Source organism: Suricata suricatta, chromosome 6 (genome assembly GCF_006229205.1).
Source record: "Suricata suricatta isolate VVHF042 chromosome 6, meerkat_22Aug2017_6uvM2_HiC, whole genome shotgun sequence".
In the NCBI taxonomy this organism is placed as follows: Eukaryota; Metazoa; Chordata; class Mammalia; order Carnivora; family Herpestidae; genus Suricata; species Suricata suricatta.
This window is the reverse complement of record NC_043705.1, coordinates 42,051,759-42,066,527: the sequence shown is the minus strand read 5'-3', so window position 1 is coordinate 42,066,527 and position 14,769 is coordinate 42,051,759. Positions and strand designations below refer to the sequence as shown.

Here is a 14,769-nt window from a genome sequence, read left to right as displayed (position 1 = left end):
GGTCATTCAAATGGAATCCTATAATGTATGGTCTCTCATGACTGGCTCTGATTTCTTTGAGTTAGCCTAAAACTTTAAAGGTGCATCCATGTGCAAATCTTTCTGTCCCTTTTTTTTAAATGTTGGTTTTATTTTTGAGAGAGAAAGGGACAGAGGATCCAAAGCAGGTCCTTTGCTGACAACAGAGAGTCCCATGCAAGTCGAACCCACTAACCATAAGATCATGACCTGAAGCAAGGCCAGCCGCTCAATCAACTGAGCCATTAAGGTGCCTCTATGTCCTTCCCTTTTATGGCTAATTAATATTCTATTTTATTCGTATACCACATTTTTTTCACCAGTTGATGGATATTTGGATGGTTTCTACTTTTTGGCTGTTAGGAATTATGCTACTATGAACATTCATGACCAAGTTGCATGGTGTATGCTTTCGTTTCTCTTGGGTATGTTACCTAGAAGTGGAATTCTTGGATTATATGGTAACCAGATGTTACCATTTTGAGCAACTGTCAAGATTGTTTTCCAAAGTGACAGCACTATTTTTACAATTTCACCAGCGTCTTGGAAAAGACAAGTGTAGGGGCACCTGGGTGGGTCAGTCAGTTAATTGTCTGACTTCAGCTCAGGTCATGATCTCGCAGTCTGTGGGTCTGACCCCACACTGGCCTCTGTGCTGACAGGCCAGAGCCTGCATTGGATTCAGGGTCTCCCACTCATTGCCCTTCTCCCGCTTGCATTCTGGGTGTGTGTCTCTCTCAAAAATAAACATTAAAAAATTTTGTTTTAAAAAGGAAAATTTTATAATTCCAGCTGTCAAAACTTATCTATCAGGCATCTCCTAAGTGAAACATCCTTTTTGAAATGCTGTAATGTTTTAATGATACAGATTCATTTGTGGCAAAAAATTAGAACTTTTCTAAAGAGGATTCTTTCCTCAAGGGGACTGTATCACTCAGTGTCTGGAGAGAAGACCAAAATCACACCAGTAATTTGAACAGGGAAGATTTAATATGGCAGATTATTAGTTAGAAAAACACGCTGACTAAAAAAAGGGGTAGATTAAACTCTGAATACCAGGAATAGCAAATGTAGGAAGTCGCTAAGGTCATTACCACCTAATAATGCCAATGCAGCCAATGTCACCTCTAGATGACAGTTAATCCTCAAGGAAGGAATACATTTGGAGATAGTTCACTCACCGGCTGTGTGTGGCCAACCAGCTAGTGCAGTTCCTTCAAGTGTCAGAGGCCAGGGCTGGTGAGCGGTGAGCTGTCTTGTGGGGTGCCACTGGTCCAGGACCCTGACCAGGAAAGTGCCTGCTGTGGTTTGGCAAATCTGCCAGAAGGTGGGTACCATGGATGTTCTACATACTGCTGGCAGGCAGGAGTTATCCTGGAATGAAAGTGAAATTCCACTGGAAGCCATCATAAAGAACTGGTGAAACTCACTGGAGGGTAGTAGTTGCCACTGGGGCCCTTACTCACAATTAAGGGCAGAAGACCCAGGAAGAATGAAGGAATGTTCCTCCTGCTATACCTGGCTGTTTCTTCCCTGCATTCTACCAACAAAATAGAACATGGCACCAGCTGGCCATGGACAGGTGTTCGCAGAGTCCAGAGGAGGAGAAGGGTGGATTTGGAGTTGAGAGGCAATAAATCAGTATCTGGCAGTCAACTTCTTTGGCACCTGAGCTTCCACACACATCCTTTGATACATATTTGAACTTAAAAAAATTTTTTTTAATGTTTATTTTTGATAGAAAGGGACAGAGACAAAGAATAAATGGTGGGGGGGGGGCGGTGCAAGAACAGCGATGGAGACACAGAATCTGAAGCAGGCTCCAGGCTCCAAGTGTCAGCCCAGAACCTGATGTGGGGCTCAAACCCATGAACTATGAGATTGTGACCTGAGCCGGACCTGGACACTTGCCAACTGAGGCACCCAGGTGCCCCTTTAAAATTTTTTTTAATGCTTATTTTTTATGAGAGAGACAGAGTGCAAGTGCAGGAGGTGCAGAGAGAGAGAAGGAGACACAGAATCCAAAGCAGGCTCTGAGCTGTCAGCACAGATCTTGACATGGGGCTCAAACTCACAGACTGCGAGATCATGACTTGAGCAAAGACCAACTGACTGAGCCACCCAGGCACCCCAACATTTGGACTCTTGTACATCACAAAGCCAACTCTGTTCTTCAGAGAAGTGTGGAAGTTCTCTCCCCTTCCTCTGAATGAGAAGACACACTGTTTTAACAGTGATTTATATCCTTAGCTGCCTGTATTACTTATTTTCCAAATTCAGTCACAGTCCCATTGGGTGTTGTTTTACCTACAGGCTAAGTTAAGCAACTTACGTATAAGGTAGTGAAAGGAAGAATGAAAGAAAAAAGAAAAATGATTAATATAAGCTACCGCACACAGCATACAAAGAGAAAATAGAAACTCTACAGTTCTAATTTCAGTAATTGACTAGGAGGCTGTCATTAGTACTTATGACTGGTCTCGTTTACTGCCTGCTCGATGTTCTCATCGCCTCTAGAACATCAGGGTTCTTCAGCCTGGAGGAGTGACCCAAACCTTCATTTGTAAGGGTCAGAGTTCTCAGTAATCGTGCTCTTTAAGAAGTTGATTCCTATAGTTTCCCATTAACCTTCACTGATGCTGCTTCCAGAGGGTCCCTCGTATGTCGGATGCAGTCCTCCTTGCCCCTAGTGTTAGTAGCACCTCTCCATCCCCTTGGCAAAGAGAATCATTTCAGCCAATAGAGTTACTTCTTTTTTTTCTCTGTTGGAATCAAAAATTCTGCAAAAGGATGATTAGGTATTTAGTGAGAAGAGCTGTTTTTATTTCTACCCTTTAATTCTCAGATCCATGTATTCTGGTTATGGGGGAGAGAGAGAACATCGTAGGAAGTCTGAGTCAAGGCATAGACTTCAGTCTTTCACAGTGTTGTCTCCCAAATGGGGCTATAACTGAGTGGTCACTAAGCTATTCAGTGTATCAATCAGCCCAGTTGCTTCTGGGCAATGGTATATGTGATGAAAATCACATATGATCAGTTGGGCATAAGTTTGTCGCTGTACTTCATTTGCTATAAAATTAGTAGCTTGACCAGAAGCAGCGTTGTGTGGAATGCCATGATGGTGGATGAGGCAGTTTTTGAGGTCATGGATGGTTTTGACAGAGGTATTAGGGGCAGAAAGACCAATCCCATATCCATAGCATATGTTTAGTAGAATGAGGACAAATTCCTATCCCCTCTGTAATGGTAATAAGCCCAAAGTAATCAAACTGTCACCAGGTGGCTGGCTGGTTCCCCTGGTAAATGGTACCACATCAGAGGTTCAGTGTTGATCTCTGTTGTTGGCTGATTTAAAAATCTGCAGTAATGGTAGCCAGGTCAGCCTTAGTAAGGAGAAATCTGGGTGGTGTTCTCAGAGCCTCCAACCCTGACACTCTGGCCACTAAGCTCAGGGGGCCTTTGAGTAACAGTGGACTATCTACGGAAAGAATGTGACTGATGTCAGCCAGCGTGGTTTTAGAGAACTTCCATAGTGAATGCCCTTGGGTAGGAATTGACATGCAAGACAAATTTTTTCATGCTATTCCCTCTCTGAGAAATCTGTCCCCATACATTCTTTCTTCAAACTCAAGCCAGGTATTTGGCCACCAGACCTAGAGTTTTTACTTGCTAAATCCTGTTGTCAGATCACCATTACGTCCCTGATCCCCTTTATGGTGAGTGTGTCCTTCTGGTCTTTGGTGGTAAATTGCTGCCTCATGGCTTCTCTTCTTCTAGAATCCTATCATCCCATGGAAATCAGGGGTCTCCATGGGGCACCTGAGTGGCTCAGTCGGTTAAGCGTCCGACTTCTGCCTAGGTCATGATCTTGTGGTTTATGGGTTCAAGCCCTGCGTTGGGCTCTGTGCCGACAGCTAGCTCAGAGCCTGGGGCCTGTCTTCAAATTCTGTGTCTCCCTCTCTCTCCGACCACCCCCTGCTCATGCTGTCTCTCTCTCTCTCTCAAAAATAAATAAAACATTAAAAAAAATTTTTTAAAGACGAAATTAGGGGTCTCCTATCAATGAAACTCTCTTCATGGTCACTTTTGGTTTTCAAAGTGAGTAATCCTTTTTAAGGAAACAGTTACTCCACCCAATTATATATTTTTCAATGCTTAATGAAATTGAGTATATTTTGGGCCTTGAGGAATATAATTAGGAATGGGCCTGTAAAATATGATTAAACTTCTTGACCATTCCTATCTACCTAAGCGTTTGTCCTCCCTGACACTGCAACCTCATTAAATGTAGACCACTGTTGAGACCAACTTTTAGTCAACCAGCCACATAAGTTGTAGAGCCATTTCTCTCTTCAGAATCTCCAGTAAATACACTCATATCAGTGACTGTGGCCCAATCTAATGTATTTGATCCTCCTTTTTCTAACACTTTTAGAATCTACTTCCACATGTATTTCCTAGATCAATGCCAATAATTTAGCAAAATCTTCCAGTTCTTTTGGAGAATGAGCTCTTTACTCCTGTGTTACTTGTGTGCCTGACTCCCCGGAGCCCGCTGAGAATTAGCCCTACTTGTGGAGATGGTGGGTGGCTACAAGGTGCAGTTGGGGTTGTAGTTGATCTTCAGGAGGATGAGTGTCCCCTTTTGAGTCCTCTTTCCCAGGTGATGTTAACATAGGATTTCCAAGCAAAGAAAAGCTGATGTCCTCAGACAAAATAGGGCAGGCTCCTTCCACAGATAGGGAGGACTCTGGTGACCCTGCCTTTGAGGATTGTCAGTTGCATTTCAGTATAGCTAGAGGGGGTTTTTCCACATTTTAGGACTTCATTCTTTCCAATCCATGCCCTCATTTGCACATGAGAGGGCTGGGCGAGATTGTGAATTCAGCTGAGGTTGAAAATTCAACAACCTACAGTTAAATTTTGTTTGATTTTTATCAGGTTTCCCCTCTGTGGCTATATTCAACAAGGAAAAGTAAATGCATCTGGACTTACTGATGCCAGATAGATACTTAAATAATACTTATTTTGGCCATTAAAATGTCTCATGAGATAGTGGTTGGAATACTTTCTGAGGATGACAGAATCCATGAAAAATAAAACCGAACTACATTTAGTTCTGCCACTCACCTTCTCTGTTTGCTTTTTATGTCTTAGTGTTTTTATCTGCGAGATCATAAACTTTTCCTCCTGATCTTCAAGTAGTGAGGAGTGTGACTGCATAAACATAAACATTTGTAGATTTTAGGTTTCCTCGCAGTGCACTGGTTTCATAATGTAATAAAAGTAGATAAGGTCAGTGAAATAAAGGCTATCACTGTCTGCTCAGTTGAAAAACATATTATGAAGATTTACATTTCCCTCATAGTGGGCACATGTCTCAGTCCACAAATGCTGGTGTTCTCCTTATAATCCATCAGACTTTCTTTTATTGCTCACCACTCTCCTTGTCTCTGACAGGGGCAGTCAGACCTGGGTCGACCTTTTCTCTCATTTCATACTTGGAGACCAGATTCTAGGAAACGTTGGTAATGTTGAAGATGACTCATGTGGTCCTAAGCACTTGCTGGGGGGATGACTATGCATGTGGTCCTGTTCTGGGTCCCTGGGCCTCACAGATAGCTGCCCAGTCACTCCCAGTGCCTGTCTGCCTGGTGTGTTGACTTTGGTGTCCTGTCCTCCTGTGGTCATGCTCTACTGGGGGCGCTGTTTTGGTGAGGTTTCCTGCTTTCCTGAAGTGCTGAGAATCCAGAATCCATGCATGGAGGCTGGCTGCAGCCTCTGTCTTTCTGGGGGGCTTTTCTTAGGACACCCTGGCCCCCAGGCTCTGCTCTCCTCTGGTATAGGGAAGCCTTTTTATTTTTTTTCTTCTGGAGTGGTGATAGGATGAGGTGGGCAATTCTTTTCCTTTATAGTTTGTCTCAGCCATTTTGAATTTTTGTTTTAAATGTTTTATTTATTTTTGAGAGACAGAGACAGCGTGAACAGGGGAGGGTCAGAGAGAGAGGGAGACACAGAATCTGAACACAGGCTCCAGGCTCTGAGCTGTCAGCACAGAGCCTGATGTGGGGCTCGAACCCATGAACAGTGAGATCATAACCTGAGCTGAAGTCAGACACTCAACTGACCGAGCCACCCAGGTGCCCCGTCTCAGACACTTTGTAAAGACCTCCATTCATTTCCTTAGCCTTAAGTATTTATTCTCACACACACACTCAGAAATCAGTTTTAGGAAATTTCAGAGGCCTTGTCTGCTTTCTGCCTCAGTTTACCACTTCTCTAAGAAAATGAACAAAGGACTGACACACTGCTTGTAAAAGGGGAGTATGGTAAAAAACAAAAAAAGTAGAAAATCTCACCTCTTTCTCCCACCATTTCATAAATAATTGATGTTACTTGAAAAGTTCACAAAGTAAATTCTAGCAATTATAAATTATACATTATATAATATATTACATATGTTAGAAATGTCATTGTGGCATAAATATACATTGAAACTATTTCCTTTTAAGCACTTTCCCTTGAACTTTGAACATTTTGAATTGGATTCAGAATATAGAAGAAGCACATCTCTTAAAAGTGTCAGACATGCTAGATTTCTTTCTTGGCTCTCATGGAAAAAGTAAACACAATATAAAACACCCATTAAAATTTAGAGGTTAAGAATGTCCTTTAAGTAAGTTATGCTGAAAGAATTCCTTAGCTCTATAAACTTGTAGATTACAAATGAGTTATCAGTGACAGAAGACGGCTGAGCATTTGTTAGATTAAGTAATTTCCACACAGAGGTGAAAGACTTCTTGAAACAACTAGGATTTCATTTCAGGCCTAACTTCTCAAGTGACTTATTTTAAAAAAAAACAACAACAATTGAAATGTCATATGACAAGTTTCAGAATCTATAAATTTGTTCTAATTTCTCCCAATTGACCTGGTTTGATTATTGTTTGTGGAGTTGGAGGACAGGTCAAGGATGTCACAAGTGCCAAAACAGGAGGCAGTGACATGAGCTTATGATGAATATGGCCTTTTGCCATGAAATGAAAGATGGCAGATTGTTATTTTGGGAATTACACAGTGAAAGAAGCACAGAAGCCCTTCATACCCCTGAAAGAGAGTTTTCCTGGCCCCAAATATCCCTGATTCCTTGTCCCCAATTCTTCAAAAAGAAAAGAAAAAATATGCTTCGTACCTTCTTTTCCGGAATAATTTCTTAGTTGTATTTATCACATCTTTAAATATACATGTGATACGCAGTACAAATAACGTACTTGTCGTGACACGAAATGATGGAGGAAATAAATTTTCTGCTTTGTTCCAGCTCTTCTGATTGAGAATAGCTAGAGGGCTTTATGTGGATGTCTGAGTTCCTTTTTCTCCAGGAGAGAATTAATTGGCTATTGTTGTGTAGACTTGTGCCCCCCAGAGCTGTTGTGCTGGTCTGGTGCTGAGGGAAGACCGGAAAGTTGAAGGGTTGAGGTCAAACCACGGAGGATTTAGCAGTGCTGAGACCCCTCAGGGTGGTGCCTGCTAAAGAGACACTGTGACTTTCAGAGTCAGGGCAGACTCCCTGGGGGCTGGCGGGGGAGGGAGGTGGATCCTGTCCTCAGCATAGCAGGGATGCCCACGATGGTGTGAGCCATTGGGTTGGACATTCAACTGGGATATTATGTGACCAAGATGGGGGCTCAGAGCAGAGGCCCTTCTCCAAATGGAGTACAGAAGATCCAGTGGGTAGTGGCTACGGTGGCCTGAGAATGACTGAGCTTGGATTTCCTGTCAACTCTAGTGAGCCTGGAATCAGCCAGTTAGAATTAGAATGGGAAAGGAAAGGAGCACGACACTTCATGGCCCTGGGGGCTGTGGAACAAATCCATAGCCATTACATGTATTTCAAAAACGTCAATAGTAGTCCCTGCCTTCTCTCTTCTCCTTGCCACATATAGCCAAAGCAAGGCCATTTTGGTTTATCCCTCAGATCAGAAAGTTAAGCTCTATCAAAAGTTTGGAAAAGCCAACAATTTAACCTAAGAAATCTGACCACTCTGTTGGTCAGGTAGGTACTACCTGCTAGGTACTGTGAGTATGAGGGCAAAGATACCTTTTGTGGTGATCTCTGCCTTTGAGGAGGCACATAACAATCCAAAGCACATAAATATTAAATCTGTAAAGTATTAAAGATATCATAAAAAGTCTGTAGGATGGATGCGGCTGGGGCTGGAAGGTCCATCTCAAGAAAGCCATGCAAAATAAATAGCCTTTAGTCATATTTCATGGGGGGAAAGGGTTGTGTTTAGGCCCAAATGATTGGAAGGCAGTGGATAGAAACCTTATTTCTGTTTATCCACAATGTCCTTTCCCCTCTATAAGGCAAGTTCAGGTGAAAAGCAGTTGAGTAAACAAGGAATTGGCAAGATTATTTATTACGAATATCTGAAGACCTAGGTGCAGATAAGGCTGATAGACTGAAGCTTATGGAATTTGTTAACTTCTTACTCAGGTTGAAACTAGAAAATCATAACATTAAGAAAAATATAAGTTATCTAGGAAAAAAGTGAAATAAAAAAATCTTAAACGCTCTTTTGAAGAAATTCAGGATCTAACTCAGTCATCTGATACAGTTTACAGTGTTAATGAGCTGTGTGCTAGAGAAACAAATGAGTGTCAGCCTTGCCAATGAAGATGCCAGGAAATAATACTCCAATGATCTTCAAGTGGGAAAAATAAAGCCAGTATCCCATGCCACTCTTTAAGCCATTATGTCAAACTTGTTCCTCCACCATTGAAATTTAAATTAGAAATTTCTAAAAATGCCAAAGAGACTTTATGTTTTTCAAAGTTTAGTTAATGAATGGATTCCTTTTGATAGAAGTCTAGAAAGGACCAGAAGTAATCGGAGAGGCCTAATGGATTAGATGTGAATCAGAGACTTGGGTGTTTAAGAATTAGGTAGGAATGTCATTCCAATACCAAGGGACTGGGACCAAGAGCAGAACAGTGTGAGGCAGGGCAGCGGGGGAGGGGAGGGTGCTTTGTGCAGCGCATTCTCCAGCAGAGGGCAGAGGTCTGCAGAGCCTGGGGTAAGTAGCCTGTTCAGAGCATCAAGGCAGGAAGGATCCGTCTTGCTGGAGGGAGAGACTGTGCTGGTGCCGTACGGCCCTGACCACTCTTAAGACTCAGGCAAATGACTTAACTTTCTTGACTTATATTCCGTCATCTAGAACTGAGACATTGGGTTAGCACGTCTTCCAGTCCTAAGATTTTTTAAACTCTAGAGCAAGCACATATTAATATGGTATCAGATAGCTTTATCCTACATGAGAATGCAGGTATAATTTATGCTTATTTGTCTCTACTCCAAAGGTTTGCATATTCACTAAGAAAAAGTCAGTGAAGAGCCAAAAAGGGGAATTTGAGGGATTCTGAGATACAGGATCTTTTCTGTGTTGGGTGACAACTCATCCAGAAGACAGAGAAACTTTTCTGATGTCAAATGTGCATGTGTGTTTGTGGTGTGGGGGGAGGGGTGGTGGGCAGAGAGAGGGGGATGCCCCAGGAGACCATGAGAGAGAGTGTTACTATAATATCTAACTAAAGAGCATTAGAGGTATGAATAAGGAATCTTTCATGTGGCCCTGATTTCCTTTCATTGTACAAAAGCTGTAAATTAAGCCATATATTTTTTTCTGTGAAAAGAAGAAAATTGAGTGAAAATGCTTCATAGAATACCCTTTAGCACCACACATCTCAGGACTAATTACTATTTTTGGAAAACAGAGGGAAAGTGACCTTGCCTGTATAAATGATTGAACATAACACATCACATCTTGGAGGAGAAAGGCTGTTATCTTGCCCTATTCAGATACACGGTTTTGCTACAAAGAAAACGCAGGCCTTCCAAAACTAGAAAGCGTGGTCCCTGAAGATGAGCTTACACATCAGCAAATGTAACCTCCTGTGCCAGTGAAGTTGTCCCTACTGAGATCAGAGGAGAATCAGAGGGAATGGTGGACTGAAAACCAGATGAGCGAAAGGTGAGGATTTCAGGAAGGGGGTGACCAGCCCTGTCACATGCTCCTGGCACAACTGGAGGCGGAGCACTGGAGGAGCAACTTGGGGACATTATGCCCACGATACACACTCTGACCCTGGTTGGAGTGGGCTCCAGAGAGAGCAGGTTGGGAAGGGAAGAACACCCAGTGAAGACAGCTCCTTGACATTGTTGACAGCTTGTTATTACACCAGGTAAATTGTGAAGGAGAATTTTACGACCAGAGATTAGCCTTCTTTGAGATAGGGGTGTAATTGCTTTTGATGTCATGGAGAGTCAAGGTCATCTGTGATGAAATCATTCAGGAAAGTTCCTCCCTAGGAAGTTTACTTTCCTCAAAGTTTTTCTTTCTTTCAAAAAAGAAACAAATGCATCATGGACTCCAATGCAAAGCTAATGAAATTTCTTTCCCATACGAACTCAAGATTTGCATTTATTGATTGGAAAAATACGAGCTCGTTGGCTTCATCTGGTGCAGGCGCCTTGGGAGCACTTCTGCCTTCTCACCTCTCCTGCCTTGACTTTCTACCATGAGTTTCCTGAGAGTGTCATGGAGGGTCTGCTAATAGTTCTGGCTTCCTCCCCTGCCCTGTGGTGACCCTCCTCTTGGAACACATTGGCTCATGGGGTCAGGGAGAACGAAATCATGATCGTGCTTCACTGTCCCCTTTTCCTGAGAGCTTTAACAGCAAGGGAGTCTGTATTTTTAGAATATGCGTGTTCTGTTTTAGTGTTGTGAACATTCATTTTAAACCTACTATATTTAGTAAAGGTTTAATTATCCACGTAGGGAAACTAGTTTCAAGCTGTCACTTTTCGTTCCTTGCTCATCAAAACAGCCCCCTACAGTGGAGAATGGCAGTTTCCCCTACACCTGGTGAGAGCAGCTGAAGGAAACAGTTGTGCCCCTGGAGCTGAGTATGAGCGCAGCACCAGGGGAAGCTCCTCGCAGGATCTCCCTCCCCATCCCGCCCCTCCTCTCTCACTGGGACCTTCCTGCGCAGCACATCCCCTTTGGGCTGCCAGTGCCGGGTGTGTGCTCCCAGCAGGGAGATGTCTTCCCTTCCCATATGGAAGTCATGTTAGATTTTCCAAAATAACACTCAGGTAGCAGGATCTCTTTGTGCTGTTTACAAGTACATAAGATGCTGGGACACCGCAGTGAATGATGAGATTTCTTGGATTCTCTGAGATCCATTCATTCCTTTGTTTCCTCTCTCCGTTCTAGCAAGGCCTTCTCCAAAGCAGAGGGCTGAGTTGGGGGGTTCCCGGTGGATACAGGCATGGATGACGTCGATGCATGGAGGCCCCTGGAGGGAGAATGAGCAAGGGCCATTTGACACCGAAGGTGCTCTGAGACATAAAAAGAATATGGTAGGCATGCATGTACTCACTCAGCAAATATTTATTCATTGGTTGTGGGATAGTCATGGAGCCTGACACTACTTTAGTGGGGGACATACAGATGAATATGTTTTTCTAAAGATATCCTAATAAATGGGTAATTACAGAGTGAGAGCTCAGAAGCAATGTTTTTGGAGTGTGTCACAAAGGAGCCTCAGGTAGCTGGGTCGGTGGAGGGAAATTATACCAGAGCTGAGACCTGCAGAGCCGCTCCCCAAACTTCCTAAGTGAGTCACCTGGGGGTCTTGTTAGAATGCAGATTCCTATTTTGAGTCAGAGGTTGGCCTGCGATTCTGCATTTCAAACCAGCTCCCTTCTGATGCTGATGCTGATGCTGCTGGTCCAGGGACCGTATTTTGAGTGCCAAGAATTCTAAGAGGGGGTATAAGGCAAAACCCTGCGTGCTGGATGGAAATGAGTTTCAAAGGGAGGGATTAACATACACAGAGTCTGAACAATGGTTCTTTTATCCCCAGCTGAGGCACCAGTAAAGGAATTGTTCCCTCTGTTCCACGATCAGTTCTCAGGATACGCGTCTACCTGCCAGCACATTTTTCCCCTTTAAGTTACACTTTGTGTTCACGTTAAACTTGATCTTTTGTAAATACTGGGGTCTTAATTTAAAAGGACATATGTAAGATATTTTTCCATCCTTCTTAGAATTTGCCAGAAAGAAAAATGGAGGGCAGAAATATGAATGTCACCTTTGATAAAACTGAAGACTAACCTGCAAAAGATAATACATGTGGAGTGCTGCCAATGCAGTAAAGATCAGATATAGTCCAGGAAGGTTCCTGGGAGGGGTGCTTCTGGGTGTAGATTTCAGACAAAGTTGGCAGGAAAGCATTTTCTTAAACAGATGCCATTCTGAGGGGGCGAAACCAATTATTTCTCCTTTGGAGTCATAGGAATGGCATCTATTTGTGGTGATCAAGGGGAGCCTGGGTCCCTGGACTCTATTTCATCATGCAGAGAAATAGGAAAAGCAGAGCTGAATTAATAAAATCTACAGAAATGCCATTTTTGTCCATCTCCTGGTGAGGTGGGTGGAAGAGAAGCCCAATTATGTCCCCTGCTCTAGCTGCCTGTATTTGTTGGCTGGAGAGAGGGAACAGCTAAAGTCAGTTGCACATACAACCCTGTCATGATGAGTTTCTCCATGAACCATGGAGAAGGGCTGCTAGCCTAGAAGTACTGCCCCTCCCCTTCCCAACGGGAATGGGGTCCAAAGTCTGAGAAGAATGTATATAATAGACGGATGAGTGCAAGGCACCCGGCACAGGTTCCATATAAAGAGGGTGTAAGAGAAAAGGTGTGGGGAGTGGGGGGGAGGGACAGGCATATATATGACCGAAAGTGTTCTTCACAATAGGAAGTGGCCACCAAGATGTTGAAAATGATAACTAAATGGCTATGAATTAAGGCAACTTAAAACAAATGTAAGCAGAGCAATTGAGAGCTTGGGGAAAATAATAGGGATATAACAGATGGAGATGAAACGAGAACTTCTAGAGCTCAGGAAGGAAGCAGAAGAGAAAAATAAAGCCGTCATTGAAATGCAGACATGTTGGAATAAATGCAAAGGAGAACAGACCCTGTTGACATCAGTGAAGAGGGGAACAGGATTAAGAAGCAAGCAAAAATAAACTAGAAATGAACAAACTTAGAATGGATGGAAGAGAATCAGCAAGATTTGGAAGGCAAAAGAGTTGCAGCATATGCATTATTGGTATACTTTAAGAAGAAGCCTGATGATAATACTTACTAAAATGCTTTGGAATATTAAATAGGACCTGAATCTCCAAATGAAAAGCTACCACGTGTGAGTGCATCTCCATCCGTGCTGGCCAGGCTGGTGTCCAGATTGGCAGTGCCTGCTGGGAGCTGTGTTGTCTGGAACATGGTGGTCAGCCTGATGGTCAGATGCCGAGTAATAACACCACTGGTCGAGGGGAGGGGGTGACTCTTTCATCTTTTCCAATGAGATGGTGCTGGCAAGCATCTGCCCAGGGCAGTGTTTGTAAAACTAGAACCCATTGTCACTGATGGATTTTGCACTGGTACTTATGCCAGCTCTTTTACCCTGAGCAAGTTGTCACAGGCTGCACATAACTATTCCCTAGGGTGCTACACTATTGGCACGGAGATCACTGACCTTGTCTTGAGCTGATTTTGGAAACTGGCTGACCAGTGCACATGTCTTCAGGATTTCATGGTTTCCACAGCTTCGAAGGGGGAGCGGTTCTCCTCCCTGTGGATGGACCATCTCTCTGTTGATAATGGGAAGAAGTCCAAGCTGGATTCTCCATTTACCCAGCCCCCCAGGTGTCCACAGATGTAGTTGAGTTCTACAACTCCGTTCTCACTACCCATCCCACCCTGGGGCAGTCTGATTTCCTTCATGACATTGAGGCTCTCTGTGGTGTCTGTTATAGAAACCTTGATATTGAATGCCCAAATCACGGCTTTACCCAGATTTGATGAAGTCCTGAATGTTGGTCTCACAGAATTTCATACCATCCTGTGCCCTATCCCTGCATCCACTTCCCTCTGGCTGCATATGATCCTGTCTTCTCTCCTGAGAAAGCCTACCATGGACATCTTTCTATAGCACAGGTCACCAGTGCATGCTTGGAGCCAGCCAACCAGGGGGTGAAATGTGACCCCCACCGTGGTAAATACATGGCTTGCTGCCGGTTGTACTGTGGCAACATGTTTTTTAAAGATGTCAGTGTGGCCATGCCACCATCAAGACCTGTGCAGTCTGTGGACTGCTGCTGCACTGGCTTCAAAGTGGCCACTAATTACCAGCCTCCCACTGTAGTACCTGGTGGGGACCTGGCCAGAGTACAGTGAGCTGTGTGCGTGTTGAGCAACACCACAGCCATTGGTGAGGCATGGGCTCACCTGGACCACACGTTTGACCTGATGAATGCCAAGTGTCCCTTTTTTCCCTGGCATGTGGGTAACGGTATGGAGCAAGGAGTTTTCTGAGGTCTGTGATGACATGGGTGCTCTTGAGAAGGGTTCTGAGGAAGTTGGTGGGGATTCTTTTGAAAAAGGGGGTAAGGAAGGAAGGAGAGGAATACTAATTAGCATCCCTTTCAGCGCTGCAGCATGTCCCACCCACTACATGAGCTTCAATGTTAGCTGACAGGTGTTGAACCTTTCTGATTAGATTGTCTTCACTTTCAACTGTGATCATGTCTTACTCTTCTGTGTGTACTTGTAAGATTTTTCCATCATGGCCCAAAGCAAAGGCTTTAAGAAAGAAAACAAATGAGTACCCAAATTTG

At 43.6% G+C, this 14,769-nt stretch overlaps 1 pseudogene; it reads left to right on the top strand.

Moving 5' to 3' along the window:
* The first annotated feature begins 13,549 nt into the window (after positions 1–13,549).
* On the top strand, positions 13,550–14,565 carry LOC115293679 (annotated as a pseudogene).
* Positions 14,566–14,769: the final 204 nt, after the last annotated feature.